Below are 14,408 nucleotides of genomic sequence, written 5' to 3' on the forward strand. Positions count from 1 at the left end.
GCAGTCCAGACCACCGGAGGAGAGAGATAGAGAGAGAGAGTGAGAGAGTAACACACAAACCTGGCTGTGTGTGTGATCAGCTCTGCTGAAAAGCCATTAGTGTGTGTGTGTGTGAATACTGAAAAGTATAAGAATAAAGACTAACGTAGAATTGTTTGTCTGGCTCCACTTCCTCCTTGAAAGAGACAAAGACATCTGTCACAATCTCCATTGTAACCCAGAATTCCCTAGACTTGAAATGTCTACAGTCAAATCCAAGAGTTCCTGAGTTTATTTGTAGCTCTCATGCTGACTTAGCAAATGCCTCATCAACAAGGGTATGCATAAAAGCAGAGACAGTGTTCCACAGCACTCATCACATTTTGTAGACTCTCAAGAATCCTCTCAGAGACTGGCCACTGAGACCACTAGAGACCACTGATCTAGCAAAACACTTGTTATGTCGAGATTTAGTGTGTATGGGGTTACAGATATTTGATGATCACTCAGAAAATTACTGGGCTTTGAAGTCATCATTCCAAAGCGTTGCAAGAGATCTTAATCTAACTGCCACTTTATGATCTACTCATAAAGTGGCTTGGATCAGAGTCATCTCAACAGACCAAGATAAATAGGTCAGTGTATGTCCACAATGCAACTGCAGGGGTTCATATGGTATGGCAGTTACTAGAGGACTGTTATTGGAGCCCTGAAATAATTGAGAATGCTCTGTTAAAGAAACAGGAAAAATTCCCCAATATCTGGAACAAAGACAATTTAAAGAGATCTTGCTGACATTTAGCTAGAGGTGGATGCAGCCAAGTCAGGAGGCTACTTACCAGGACTGACTTTTATAGACACTGCCCATAGGGTTAATCCAATCGTTGAAAAGCTACCATATAGCTTGCAAGAAAAGTGGATCTCCCAGGGCTCCAAGCGCAAAGATCATTGTGTCTCCTTTTTCCACCATTCAGTTTCTTCACCAGATTCATTGTTAGCTATGCAAGTACTAGGAATGGTCCAAGTTTCACATTCTCAACATTCAGCAACCAAAGTCCTGCAAAACCAGACTAAATTGGAGTGAGGTACAGTAACAGAACATCTGTGTCAGTCAGAAAAACAGAGGTGTCAACCACTAATGCACCCTCACAAATAAAAAGTCCTGAAAAGAAACTGACTGAACCAGACAGTCAGTGTCCAGTTCATAATAAACCACCCATTGTCAAAGTGCTGTGAGTTCTGAAGAAGGCATATAGATAAACGTAAAGCTTACCTGAAAGAACAGAACATTTGCTTTAGATGTTGTTCATCCATTTAGTACATTGCCAAAGACTGCAAAGTTAACATAAAATGCAACAGTGAGAAGTATGTACCCAGTATTGGATGATCAAACGATCGATCAATAGCCAAATCAGAATACTTCAATGTGTTCGGCATCATTGGAGAATCATTCTCCTATACTCTAAAAACATGCTCAGGCACTATGGAGAAAATAGGGCACAGAACATCACCCTTCAATGTTCAGTCCATTGATGGGAAAACACAGGTAAAACTTCCCACATTCATTGAATGTGACATGATGCCTGATGACAAGTTTGAATTTACAACACCTGAGATCACACAGTACTTTCCCCATCTGAAACCTGTAGCAGACAAGATCTCAAAATACGACCCTGACACCCAAATACTTCTCTTGTTGGGAAGAGACTTCCTAAGTGTTCATAAGGTATGTGAGCAGATCAATGGGCCTCATAACACGCCTTATGACCAGTTGCTAGATTTAAGCTGGGAAATAATAGAAGTAGGAGAGTGCTTAAGAGGAGCACATAAGCCAACAGACGTGAGCACTTTTAAGACAAATGTACTTCCCAGTGGACGCACATCTCTGCTCAGCCCTTGCACAAACTACATTCAGTTAAGAGAGGCTTTCAGTACTTATACACAACAGGCATACATGTGCTACCTGGGCACCTCAACATACAATTTGGAGACCTTAGGGGACAGTCTTTTTGTAAGTTCTCCAAATGATGACAAACCTGCTCTGTCAGTTGAAGGTGGTGTGTTACGTTATAGTTACATCCGGAGATGTATTATATGTTGATGAAGCAAATCACAGGGTAGCATCTCTGCAGTTTTCCTCACCCCGCCGCCAACTACCAAATAACAGAGAGAAAGCGCAAAAACAACTCCTCTCTCTGTAGTGCTCATTCCCCAAAAAAATCCTAAAATGAAAGATCATTTTGATAATTTCATGCAAAAACCAAGCAGAACCAGCTCCACCGTTAAAACAAGATGAGGAGTTTTGGTACCTACCAACTTTCTGAGTTTGTCATCCACAAAAACCAGGGCAGATCAGGGTGGTTTTTAATTGAAGCACTCAGTATAAGGTCATCTCATCAAATTATCTAGTATTAGATGTGGACTCTCTGCCCATTCAACAGAGTTTAGGAGTGATCTGGATTCTTCAAGCTGATAGTTTCACATTCCAAGTGTCACAAGAGGTAAACCATTTACACAGAGAGGCATCTTAGCTACTGTGAACAGTGTGATCTGCTAGGACTCGCAGCCCCAATTAAATTGCATGGCAAAGCATTAGTCAGGGAGCTCTCCATAGACCAGTGTGAATGGAATGCTCCACTCTCAGCTCATAGAGAATCTCAGTGGAGAGAATGGACCGATGATCTAGTTCACCTTGAAAAGCTCATTGTTCCCAGACCCTATGTGCCAGTGTCACTGTCTTCCACTGTTCAAAAAGAGGTATGCATATTATCTGATGCTTCTACTGCAGCTAGAGCTGCTGTGGCATATCTTAGGGTTATAGAGTATGATGGTCAGTGCCATGTAGGCTTTATCATGGGAAAATCAAAACTATAACTATAAACTATACATATATGGTCATAGTGCTGGCGCCACCTTGTGGATGTCTTGAGAATGATTGTTAATTTCCTATTTGGTAACACTTTACAATAAGGTTCCATTTGTTAAATTACTTAACAACATTAGTTAACATTAGTTAACAATGAACAATACTTAAGCATTTATTAAGCTTATTTAACGTTACTTTCAACATATACTAATACGTATTTAAAATCAAAGATTGTATTATTTAACATTAGTTAATGCACTATGAACTAGCATGAACTAACAATGAACAATTGTATTTTATTAACTAACATTAACAAAGATTAATAAATGATGTAGCAAATATATTGTTAATTGTTTGTTCATGTTACCTAATGCTTTTACTAATGTTAACAAATGGAACCTTATTGTAAAGTGTTACCTCCTATTTTTTATTTTTTTATTTTTTTTATTGTTTTTGTTTGTTTTTTTTTTGCACATTCTCAGTCTGAGTTTAACCCTTTAACGCCTGAGCCCAAAATTCTGAAAATTCCATTATGTGCCAGAATATGATATTCATACCCATTTTCAAATTACGTTCATATTAATATAACATCACACACCTGAACTGTATATACCATATTGAAGAGAAGAACTAGGGCTTTCAAATGATATAAATATATGTATGATTATTTAAGGCTAATCATCCTTTATCAATAAGATTTCACACAGCAATTTTTACAAAAAACTTCTCCGGCCACCATACTTCATCAGACAACTGCATTTTCAACCATTTTATTTACAAGCTAGAGGGAAACTTAGAGTGTATGAAATATACATAATTTTGTGGGAAATGTAGAATAGCAGAAAGATTAGAAATATAATCTATTGTTTAAAAGTTATGACCATTCTAGTGATTTAGTGGGAAAACGGAATAAAACAAACATTTAGAATGTTAAGATACATTTCATACGACCACTCCTCAAATACTCCTATTGAGCACTTGTAATAATAAATTGAGATTGCATCTGAAATTGAAGGACACAAACACTGAAATATAAATTTTATGTGTTCAGTAAAACACACACTTTATTTAATTTGAACATTAGAATTACACACGAATTACACAGCAAAACATACAAAATCAAACTTTCGAACTATCTACAGTAAATACATTTTTAATAAAGAATGCAGGAACAGAATATATATAAATTCATAAGTACTCAACAACTGCAATACCTGTGGAGAGAAGAGAGGAAGAAAAGAGGGGAGGGGGAGGACAACACCAGTAAACACAGCCCAACCTAGGCCTCTTGCGAAACTGGTCACACTCAGCTTAGTGCCAAGACTGAAAACAGTTCCTATCGCGAACCAAGCAAAGACTTTTGCCATTACATTCCGGTGCGCATCAAGCTACTTTAGTTTTATTTTCAGTCCTACTTTTCTGATAGCATTCGGAAGTTTCTTAGAGGACTTTTCAAATTTAGGGACATGGGTTGTGTGGAGTGATGATGAAGGAGGGACTACAGGCTTTAGTGTATGCAAAGTGAAACTTGCGTGAATATCGATACCTCCCAGCTAATGAGCCAGGTTTTCTCTGAAATCTATCTGGGTTAAGTTCACTGGTCTATGCTCATCCTCTGGTGCCACATGAATGTGTTGCCATTCCTTACACAATATGAAACTATTGACGATGGCAATGTCTATGAAGTGGAAAAAAAAGAGTCTTCCACCACTTATGAGTTTTTTGTAGGACGTCATAATATTTTATCATTTGGTCTGACCTATCAACACTGCCCATGTTTTTGTTATAATCGCTGATGACAGTGGGCTGGAGGGCTACTTCTTTTGTCCAGTCACCATCATTTTTTACAAACCTAGTAATTTCCGTTGAGCCATTCGCATTGTGGAAATTGGAGAGGCATGTAACTGCACGCGTGTCCTTCCACTGAATTACAATTATATTCCCCTCTATCCTACACCACCTCATATCCCCACGAGCTGTCTTGCGTGCCCATCTTTTGATGTCTTTAAATTCTGCAGGAAACAGTTTATGATTCACCCTGCAATTCCCACAGGCATTAGTTCCCTTTTCTAACAACTTAACCATATTAGCTGGGGACGTGTAAAAGTTGTCAAACCAAACATTGTGGCCCTGGTCTTTGAATGGCTGCAGTAACGATTCAACTACTTTGGTGGCCAAGTCAGTGACACGCCCATCATGACTACCTGTGTAAACATTAAAGTCGAGAGTATACCCCGAATCTGATGTTGCAATTACCCATAATTTAAAACCCCACCGAGAAGGCTTGCCCTTCATGTATTGTTTAAATCCTGACTGAGCTTTAGACTTGGCCATACATTCATCTATTGCGAGATTTTGGTTGGGCTGAAAGAGCTGCTGGCATTTTTGGTTGAGGTGGTCCATGAGATAACGCAACTTCCTAAGGTGATCCTGATTATCCTCTGTGGTAGTGTCTACAACATGTTGAGCTGCTAAAAGAGCCTTGTAGCGGTCACACGACATAAATCCCCTCGCCCACGAGCCCTGAAGTGACTTGGTTCCCCAATGACGATGGGAATCAGGGAGAACTGAAAACCCCATGTAAATGAGCAACCCAAGAATTTTGTCAAATTCATCGGGGGTCACCTCCATCCAAGCTCCTTGGTAGCTGGAATATGATGGACAGATTAGGACGAGCTCCCGCCACTGACGGTTTGTAAAGCTGCATATCTCAGCAACTACAGCCTGAGAAAAAACAGCATGAAAATTTAAATTTCTCGCAACATCATATTGGAGGTTGACTGCACAGCCTGATGCACGCTACCTAAGTCAATACCGAATGGATGGCTAGGCTTAAATGGGAGAGGTTTTGGTGCCTGTGAATCGATGTCAGAGTGCAAGAAACAGAGTCAGGGAAGCATTTACGCTTTCTAGCTGACTTGGGACCTGTGTGAGAATGGCTAGCCATACCCAAAATAATAAGAGTAACAGTGTTAGTGTTACTGTGAGTATCAGTCATATGAGAAATGGAAACAAACAATACATACACATTCATACTTACCCAGTTGATGGTCTTGGCTGGGGATCAGGTTCCATCTCATCCTCCATCTCCTCATGGTCCGGGTCTTCCTGCAGTAGTTCCTGGTTCAGCAGATCTTCCTCCTGTGTGCTCATGCCCTCAAAAGCAGGGAGCCATAGTCTTTCCATCTCTACAACAGAAAAACAGTACACAATTGGTAGCCAGCAGTGTGTTCTTCACAAATCCATACACTGAATAGTCACCAAAGGCTTGCAGACTAAGCAGAATGTCCAACTGCAAACAGCCCTCTCACACTTTCCTTGTGAACAGGAAGCTACACACAATATAAAATCATGTCTGTGTGATGGATTGGTAAGGCTATCTGCTAAATTATAGAAAGATATCTATCTTTTTTTTTTTATTTCAAGGGAAAATCAACAAGCTAGATAACTTATCTAACTAGCAGGCCAGTTTCCACGCAGGTCTGAACAGCGCATGCTCTCTGCCTCACATTACTTAAGGCGGATTTTTCACAAGCGACAAAATTGGCAAAAAAAGTTATTGATATTTAGTTAAAAATGTACATAGTATTGCTAGCTAATGTTTATTTAGCACAAGCAACAAAAAAGTTATTGATATTTAGTTAAAATGTACATATTTTTGTACTTATGTACACTAGTATTGCTAGCTAATGTTTATTTAGCAAGTTTCACAGCATTTTGCTTAAAAATAGAGGCTAGCTGCCTGTCCGATGAATGCCGACGGTCATGTCATTTTTTCCAGAAATAACTAGCGTTACTCCTACAAATAAATGCTTCGTAACTAAAACGTTTTGACTTTTAATAGACAATATTGACAACACATGTTAAATAACTTGTCTTACCTCGAAAGATCGCCTCAGTTTTCAATTTGAAGCAGTAAGTCCAACACTGGAGGTAATCTCCATGCGTATCCTCTCTGGCTCCACCCACGCAAATGGAGGATGACGCTTATGACGATACATTTATTATTCATGCCCAGTAACCCCTTAACCAATCATATGTGCTTTTAGCACATACGATATTGTCATGAGTATCTGGCAGTTTTCAGAAAGAAAATCGGTGATTGGACGGCGAAGAAATTGAGACAGGAACCATGGGAATAATTGTTCAAAATTTGAACACTCCGGCTGGAAAGGGTTAACTTGTGTAATCAACCAATGTGCAGCAGCAATCTATTTTGCCTTGGTGAAAGATATGCCTGTAAGTTTGTTTAATTATCTGTAAAAGATCATTGAGAACATTCTGTGGTAACATTATTTGGTCTTGAAAGCATATTTTGAATGCATATTCTGATACGATGTTGTAATGTTTAACATGTATTGCATTGCATAAACTCACACACGCATACACCCATATACTGTACATACATACATAATGACAAATTAATGAATACAAGCCAACCAACAACAGTAAACTGTCTTGAAGACACAAACTGCATTTGTGGGCTTGTTAACTAACTGTTTAGCTTCTCAAAGTGACACAGATGTTAGGACAGCATTTCGAACAAGATTAGTAAATGCTTTAAATAATTATTGTTCAATGCTAGTTCATGATAACAAATGGATAAAATTAACATATAGAACCTCATTATATAGTGTTAACTTTTCATCTAATTTCATGATACTGATGTCTGTTTGTGAGATTGAAAGGTGTTGTTGTCGAAAGAAAATGAAAAAGACAGCATTTTGCTTACATACTGGCATCCACATTATCTGCCGTGCTCGGTTGACTGCATTCAAGTATTGAATCCATTGATGTGGGATACAGAGCCAAAGCATCCATGGTCCTGAAAATACATCCAAGAGCTCTCAACGCTGCATCTACAGTATTATTACATTCAGTCCTCCAGACGTTGAGTAAGACTAGGGTATCATGCTTATAAAGGTGTAATTATCATATCTACTTCATGTCATCAGCAAGCTTGTTTTATCATGCAAATGGAACTCTTTAGTAAATGTACGCCAGTGTAATACCACACACAGCTGCATGAACTGACATGCTAATGAGGAACTGTAGACAAAAAGTATGAGAATAGAGGGTATGCTTTCAGGATCTACTGCATCAATCCACACGGCCACGTTTTACAAAATTTCTCTTTGAATAATACATACGTGGGCCTAGAGTGAAAAGTATTAACTCTGATTCAGGCTGAATAGATATCAAGTTTCATAAATGGGTATGCTATAGTATAAAAGCACGAATGAATCTGCATTTAAAGCCAAGTCAAACTATATCAACAGATGAGCTAATTGCATGGTAAATACTGTTCTCCCCATCTGCCACAATTCTAGTGTGTCAGAAGTTTATATACACTAAGTTAACTATGCCTTTAATCATATTGGAAAATTCCAGAAAATGATGTCAAGCCTTTATAGCCAATTAGCTTTTGACAGGAGGTGTACTGAATTGGAGGTGTACCTCTGGATATATTGTAAGGCCTACATTCAAACTCCGTGCCTCTTTGCTTGACATCATGGGAAAATCAAAAGAAATAGGCCAAGACCTCAGAATAAAAATAGTGGACCTCCACAAGCCTGGTCCTTCCTTGGGAGCAATTTTCAAACACCTTAAAGTATCATGTTCATCTGTACAAACAATAGTACCCAAGTACTAACACCATGGGACCATGCAGCCATCATACCACTCAGGAAGGAGATGCATTCTGTCTCATAGAGATGAAAGTAGTTTGGTGTGAAAAGTGCAAATTAATCCCAGAACAACAGCAAAGAACCTTGTGAAGATGCTGGAGGAAACAGGTAAACAAGTATCTATATCCACAGTAAATGAGTCCTATATCGACATAACCTGAAAGGCTGCTCAGCAAGGAAGAAGCCACTGCTCCAGAACCGCCATAAAAAAGCCAGACTACAGTTTGCAAGTGCACATGGGGACAAAGATCTTACTTTTTTGGAGAAATGTCCTCTGGTCTAATTAAACAAAAATCAAACTATTTGGCCATAATGACTATCGTTATGTTTGGAGGAAAAAGGGTGAGGCTTGCAAGCCGAAGAACACCATCCCAACCATGAAGCATGGGGGTGGCAGCATCATGTTGTGGGGGTGCTTTGCTGAAGGAGGTACTGGTGTACTTCACAAAATAGATGACATTATGAAAATTATTTGGATATACAGTATTGAAGCAACATCTCAAGACATCAGCCAGGAAGTTAAAGCTTGTCACAAATGGGTCTTCCAAATGGACAGTGACCCCAAGCATACCTCCAAAGTTGTGGCAAAATGGCTTAAGGACAACAAAGTCAAGGTATTGGAGTGGCCATCACAAAGCCGTGACCTAAATCTGAACATTTGTGGGCAGAACTGAAAAAGCGTGTGCGAACAATGAGGCCTACAAACCTGACTTAGTTACACCCGTTCTGTCTGGAGGAATGGGCCAAAAATGTCAGCAACTTATTGTGAGAAGCATGTGGTAGGCTAAGCAAAACATTCTGACCCAAGTACAAACAATTTAAAGGCAATGCTACCAAATACTATCAAAGTGTATGCAAACTTCTGACCCACTGGGAATGTGATGAAAGAAATAAAAGCTGAAATAAATCATTCTCTCTACTATTATTCTGGCATTTCACATTCTTAAAATAAAGTAGTGATCCTAACTGACCTACGACAGGGAATGTTTTCTACGATTAAATGTCAGGAATTGTGAAAAACTGAGTTTAAATGTATTTGGCTAAGATGTATGTATGTAAACATTTGACTTCAACTGTATATAAGCATATTTAGAAATCAACCACTTCAAGAGGCCTTGTTGGGTGCCAGCTGCATAAAAATTGTCCCAGTATCATTTGCTCTTGAGGTCTACTCACATCAGCAGACGGTATAAAGAGAAAATTAAAGCATTGTCGACTGCAGAAGCCATTTTTCATCATTCATCTTCCCAGACACACATTTGCAGGGGATGGAGCTGGGAATTTGTACTGTAGACTTGAAAGCCATTGTTTTTCAGTCTGTTTTCTCTCCCAGTTGACAAATCGCATTCTGCATAAAAGTACTTATGAGAACATACACCGATCAGCCACAACATTAAAACCACCTGCCTAATATTGTGTAGGTCCCCCTCGTGCAGCCGAAACAGCGGCAACCAGCATCTCAGAATAGCATTCTGAGATGCTATTCTTCTCACCACAATTGTACAGAGCAGTTATCTGAGTTACCATAGTCAGTTCAAACCAGTCTGGCCATTCTCTGTTGACCTCTCTCATCAACAAGACATTTCCATCCGTAGAACTGCCGCTCACTGGATGTTTTTAGTTTTTGGCACCATTCTGAGTAAATTCTAGAGGCTGTTGTGTGTGAAAATCCCAGGAGATCAGCAGTTACAGAAATACTCAAACCAGCCCATCTGGCACCAACAATAATCAATGCGATTATCTAATCAGCCAATCGTGTGGCAGCAGTATAGTGCATAAAATCATGCAGATACGGGTCAGGAGCTTCAGTTAATGTTCACATCAACCATCAGATTGGGTAAAAAATTTTGATCTCAGTGATTTGGAACGTGACATGATTGTTGGTGCCAGATGGGCTGTTTGAGTATTTCTGTAACTGCTGATCTCCTGGGATTTTCATGCACAACAGTCTCTAGAATTTACTCCGAACAGTGCCAAAAACAAAAAATATCCAGTGAGCGACAGTTCTGTGGACGGAAATGCCTTGTTGATGAGAGAGGTCAGCAGAGAATGGTCAGACTGGTTCGAACTGACAAAGTCTACGGTAACTCAGATAACCGCTCTGTACAATTGTGGTGAGAAGAACAGCATCTCACAATGCTGTTCTGAGATGCTGGTTGGCGCTGTTTTGGTGGCACGAGGGGGATCTACACAGTATTAGGCTGGTGGTTTTAATGTTGTGGCTGATTGGTGTATTTTGGTGGGCCGGGAGTGTAAAGAGAGACAGAGCATTCTTTTGCATCCCTTTATCTCTACTTTCTCTTATATATATATATATATATATATATATATATATATATATATCCATGCCCAACCTGCTTAGGCTATGAAACAAAAGAATCATAGCCGAGTGAGATAAATTAGGAATTGGGCAACATTAGTGGAGTACTCTTGAGGATCCACAAAGCTGATCCTGACATCTGATAAATGCCAAATCTTGAGGGGATAGTCATAATTGTACTTTCTAATTTTCCTGCAAAGTAAATACATCCATAAGCTTGATCTCCCCGAGCTGTACTGTGTGCAGTGAAATCTGAGGATTAATAACTTTAGAATTGAATTTGGTGTGTTTTTCTTCAACAAGCACTAATGATACAATCTCATGTTCTTGGAATGAGCCTTTTGGTTTTGGCAATCAGGAAATCTCAGTCTCTGTGATGTGACCATATAGGAGCAATTTCTTGAAATCTGTCAGTGAAAGAGAGAGCAGAGGATAGCAGGCCTGTGAATCCTTTCCAAAATAAACCATCAGGGATCAAAATGTGAACTAATGAAAATGTCATCAGATAGCTAAAAGTTTCAGTTAAAGCACTGCGTTCCTTGAGTCAGATGGCAAATATGAGAGAGGTGGGAGGGAAAGGGAGAAAGAGGGAGAAGAAGAGGATAAATCCCCTCATAGTCCAGCTCAAAGAGTGTGTTAAGCATTTCAATAAACTATTATCCCTAGCTCTCAACACTGTGTTTTCAGGGAGCAGATCCAAAAGGCATTTTACTCAACAGTCAGGCAACCACCTTGCCTCAACGTAACCCAAGAAAATCTGTGGTTTACTAGATCTTTGGTCAAGCACGTTTCTCCTATAAGATCGCACACATCTTGTAAATTGTGTTTCCTTTATAGGAATAGTTTGCCTCAAAATGAAAATTTGTTGTTCCAAACTATATGACTTTTTTTTTTTTTTTTTTTCACAAAAGGTGAAGGGAGAACGTTCAGTCTCAGTCACCATTTCATTGTATGGAAAAATATGCAATCAAAGTGAATGGTAACAAGCAAACTCAGATGAGGTACAACTAACTCTAAGTGCACCAGCTTAGTACTTTCCTATCATGCAGGCCCATTAAAAAGTCTTGTAAAAGGACTATCAAACCATGTGGCTTTATTATTATTATTATTATTATTATTATTATTTCTTTTTATTATTATTATTATTATTATGAAAGATAGCACAAGTACACATTTTAAGCAAAATGTATTTGAAAAAGATGATTGATGGGTTTTAAGTGATAATAGTTATATGGTTCAAGATTAAGACACTTTCTGGTTAACAAATGTTAGTGGAACATGTCCCTAGTGACTGTGCTAAACTACGTCTGTGATTACTCTGGAAGGATACTTGTGTGAACATGAGAAAAACTAAACTTACATTAACTAAAAATGACCTTAAAAATGATTAGCAAAAAATGGTTAAGAAAAGTAAAGACAGTTCAGAGAAAAGGTCTAGCATTATTTGTTTGCAGATGTCACTTGATTATATATTTTAATGCAATGACATTCATACATTTTAAGTGTGGCATAAAGGTGCACTCAGTAAGTTTTTAGCTGGCTCTTACTCATCCCGCTTGTTCTTGTGGTTTTGGACTCTATACTGACACCTATCATCTGGGATACTGGAAGTTTGTTTATTAAGTGCTGCCGCTTCACTCTGAAGATGTTTGTTTACCTTCTGTTTTGTTACTGTTAGTCTGTGGTTTTCTGTGTCTCATACGACACACATCACTGTACATTCTTCGATTCAATCCAAACTAATATTAGCATGTTGTTGCACTCTGGACAGGTACCAGTCATCCGCAACTCGTGGGCTCTCTGGATGCTGAACACCGCCGTTTTCTCATGCTTTGCATTTGTAATTTGTATGTAAGGGGGTTTAGAGGGAAAGGAGGAGGCGAGAACCGGCTTGACAACTTAAATAATAATTTAATAAACAATTTACCCAAAAACACACCACCATAAACACACACACAGTACAGCTGCCTGTAATTCTCTCTCTCCCGAACTGTCGTCCCCGGCCGCCTTTATCCCTCGCGTGCCCCATCAGGCTGATTGGGGACCGGGCGTGCGATCAGGCTGATTGGGGACCGGGCGTGCGTCATTCCAGCCCGGCCCCGCCCTCCTCGGCTCTACACTGTAGTAAGTATATTGTGTTTGTTGTTATATTGTTTGGTATGCTTGTTTTGTTTACATGTACTTTTATGTTTGAGCAATTGGCTGAAAGTGCTATATAAAGTAAATATTTTATTATTGTTATTTTCATTCCTAGTGGCAGTAACTCGTTCAATTGCATGACACAGGTTGCCATGTGCTGTAACATGGCAGTGCCCATGAGGGAGCGACCCGCTCAATGTAAAATTAAACAGCTTTTATTGGGTGACTGACATGAATGAAGTCTTCATCTAATCTGAGTGTACACAATGTTCCTCATAGTAAAAAAAAAAAAAAATGCAATTCATGTCTTTGCATATATTTTTTTTATTTATTTTTTTTAATCAGCAAAAACTTACTGAGTGCACCTTAAGTGTTCAAATACTTTTTGGGTCCACTGCATATAGAGGCTTCTATGTATGATCCACCCCAGTACAGAACAATTTTGAGTTGTTGTAGTTTTAATCTATGCATTTCAGAGATATACTGTAAGCTGTACAAGCAACTCACCTCTTCACCTCCTGCTACATTCACAATCAGAGACAGAATGGTGGAGCAGAATCCAGAATGAAACTGCCAACCCTGTGGGCGAGTTTGCTTGCTTTGTGACTAAAATAATGCTTCTAGTTCTAGTTTTCTGACGCATATGCAATCAGGCAAAGAAATATACAGCATGATGTTTATGAAAGGTGATGTGGCTTAACATTCAATAATCTCCAATATTCAAAGACCTTGACCTGCAAGATCCCTACTCTAAATTCTGCTTGAGTTCCTGGCATTTATTCTGAAGAAGAATACCCACACCAGAGTCTAGACCTGTAACAAATCATTACTTCTGGAGTTTTCAAGTTTTTTGTTTTGGCCATTTCTCTCCACACATCCTCTCTTGAACACCACAGTCCGCCAGTCTCTCCACCCACATCTGTGCTCTCAACCTCTCACAAGAACAGATCTAAGCCATGTAGATATTAATGCACTGTCAGGTTCCTTCACAGTGGCTGCACCCAAGACAGAGGATCATCAGTTTTACACCACGGTTTGCAAATTCTTCAATGACCTCCTGCGGCTGGAGGTATTTTTGAGTTTTCCCCTGTGGCTAATCTACCTTGTTCAGTCAACCCTACTCACTTTACATGACTCACTCTTCCTTAGTTTTACAGTTCTTTATTTATTAAGCAAATCCCACCATGCAAGAAAAGCAAAATGTAGACCAAAATTTAAGGAGATATTTCTACCTGATCCAGTGGTGGCCGTTGCTTTTCAAAGGTGGGGAAGTACAGAATTGCTTTTTGTTATCTGCAATGCTCCCAAAAGCTGTTCACATTACTAATCAAACAGTGAATTTTTTAAATGAACATAATTAACTATGCTCAAAGCTGTTTTTGCAACAAAAGAGGCAAAATATCCAATTATGAAAGCT

Source organism: Myxocyprinus asiaticus, chromosome 13 (assembly GCF_019703515.2).
Source record: "Myxocyprinus asiaticus isolate MX2 ecotype Aquarium Trade chromosome 13, UBuf_Myxa_2, whole genome shotgun sequence".
NCBI lineage: Eukaryota > Metazoa > Chordata > Actinopteri > Cypriniformes > Catostomidae > Myxocyprinus > Myxocyprinus asiaticus.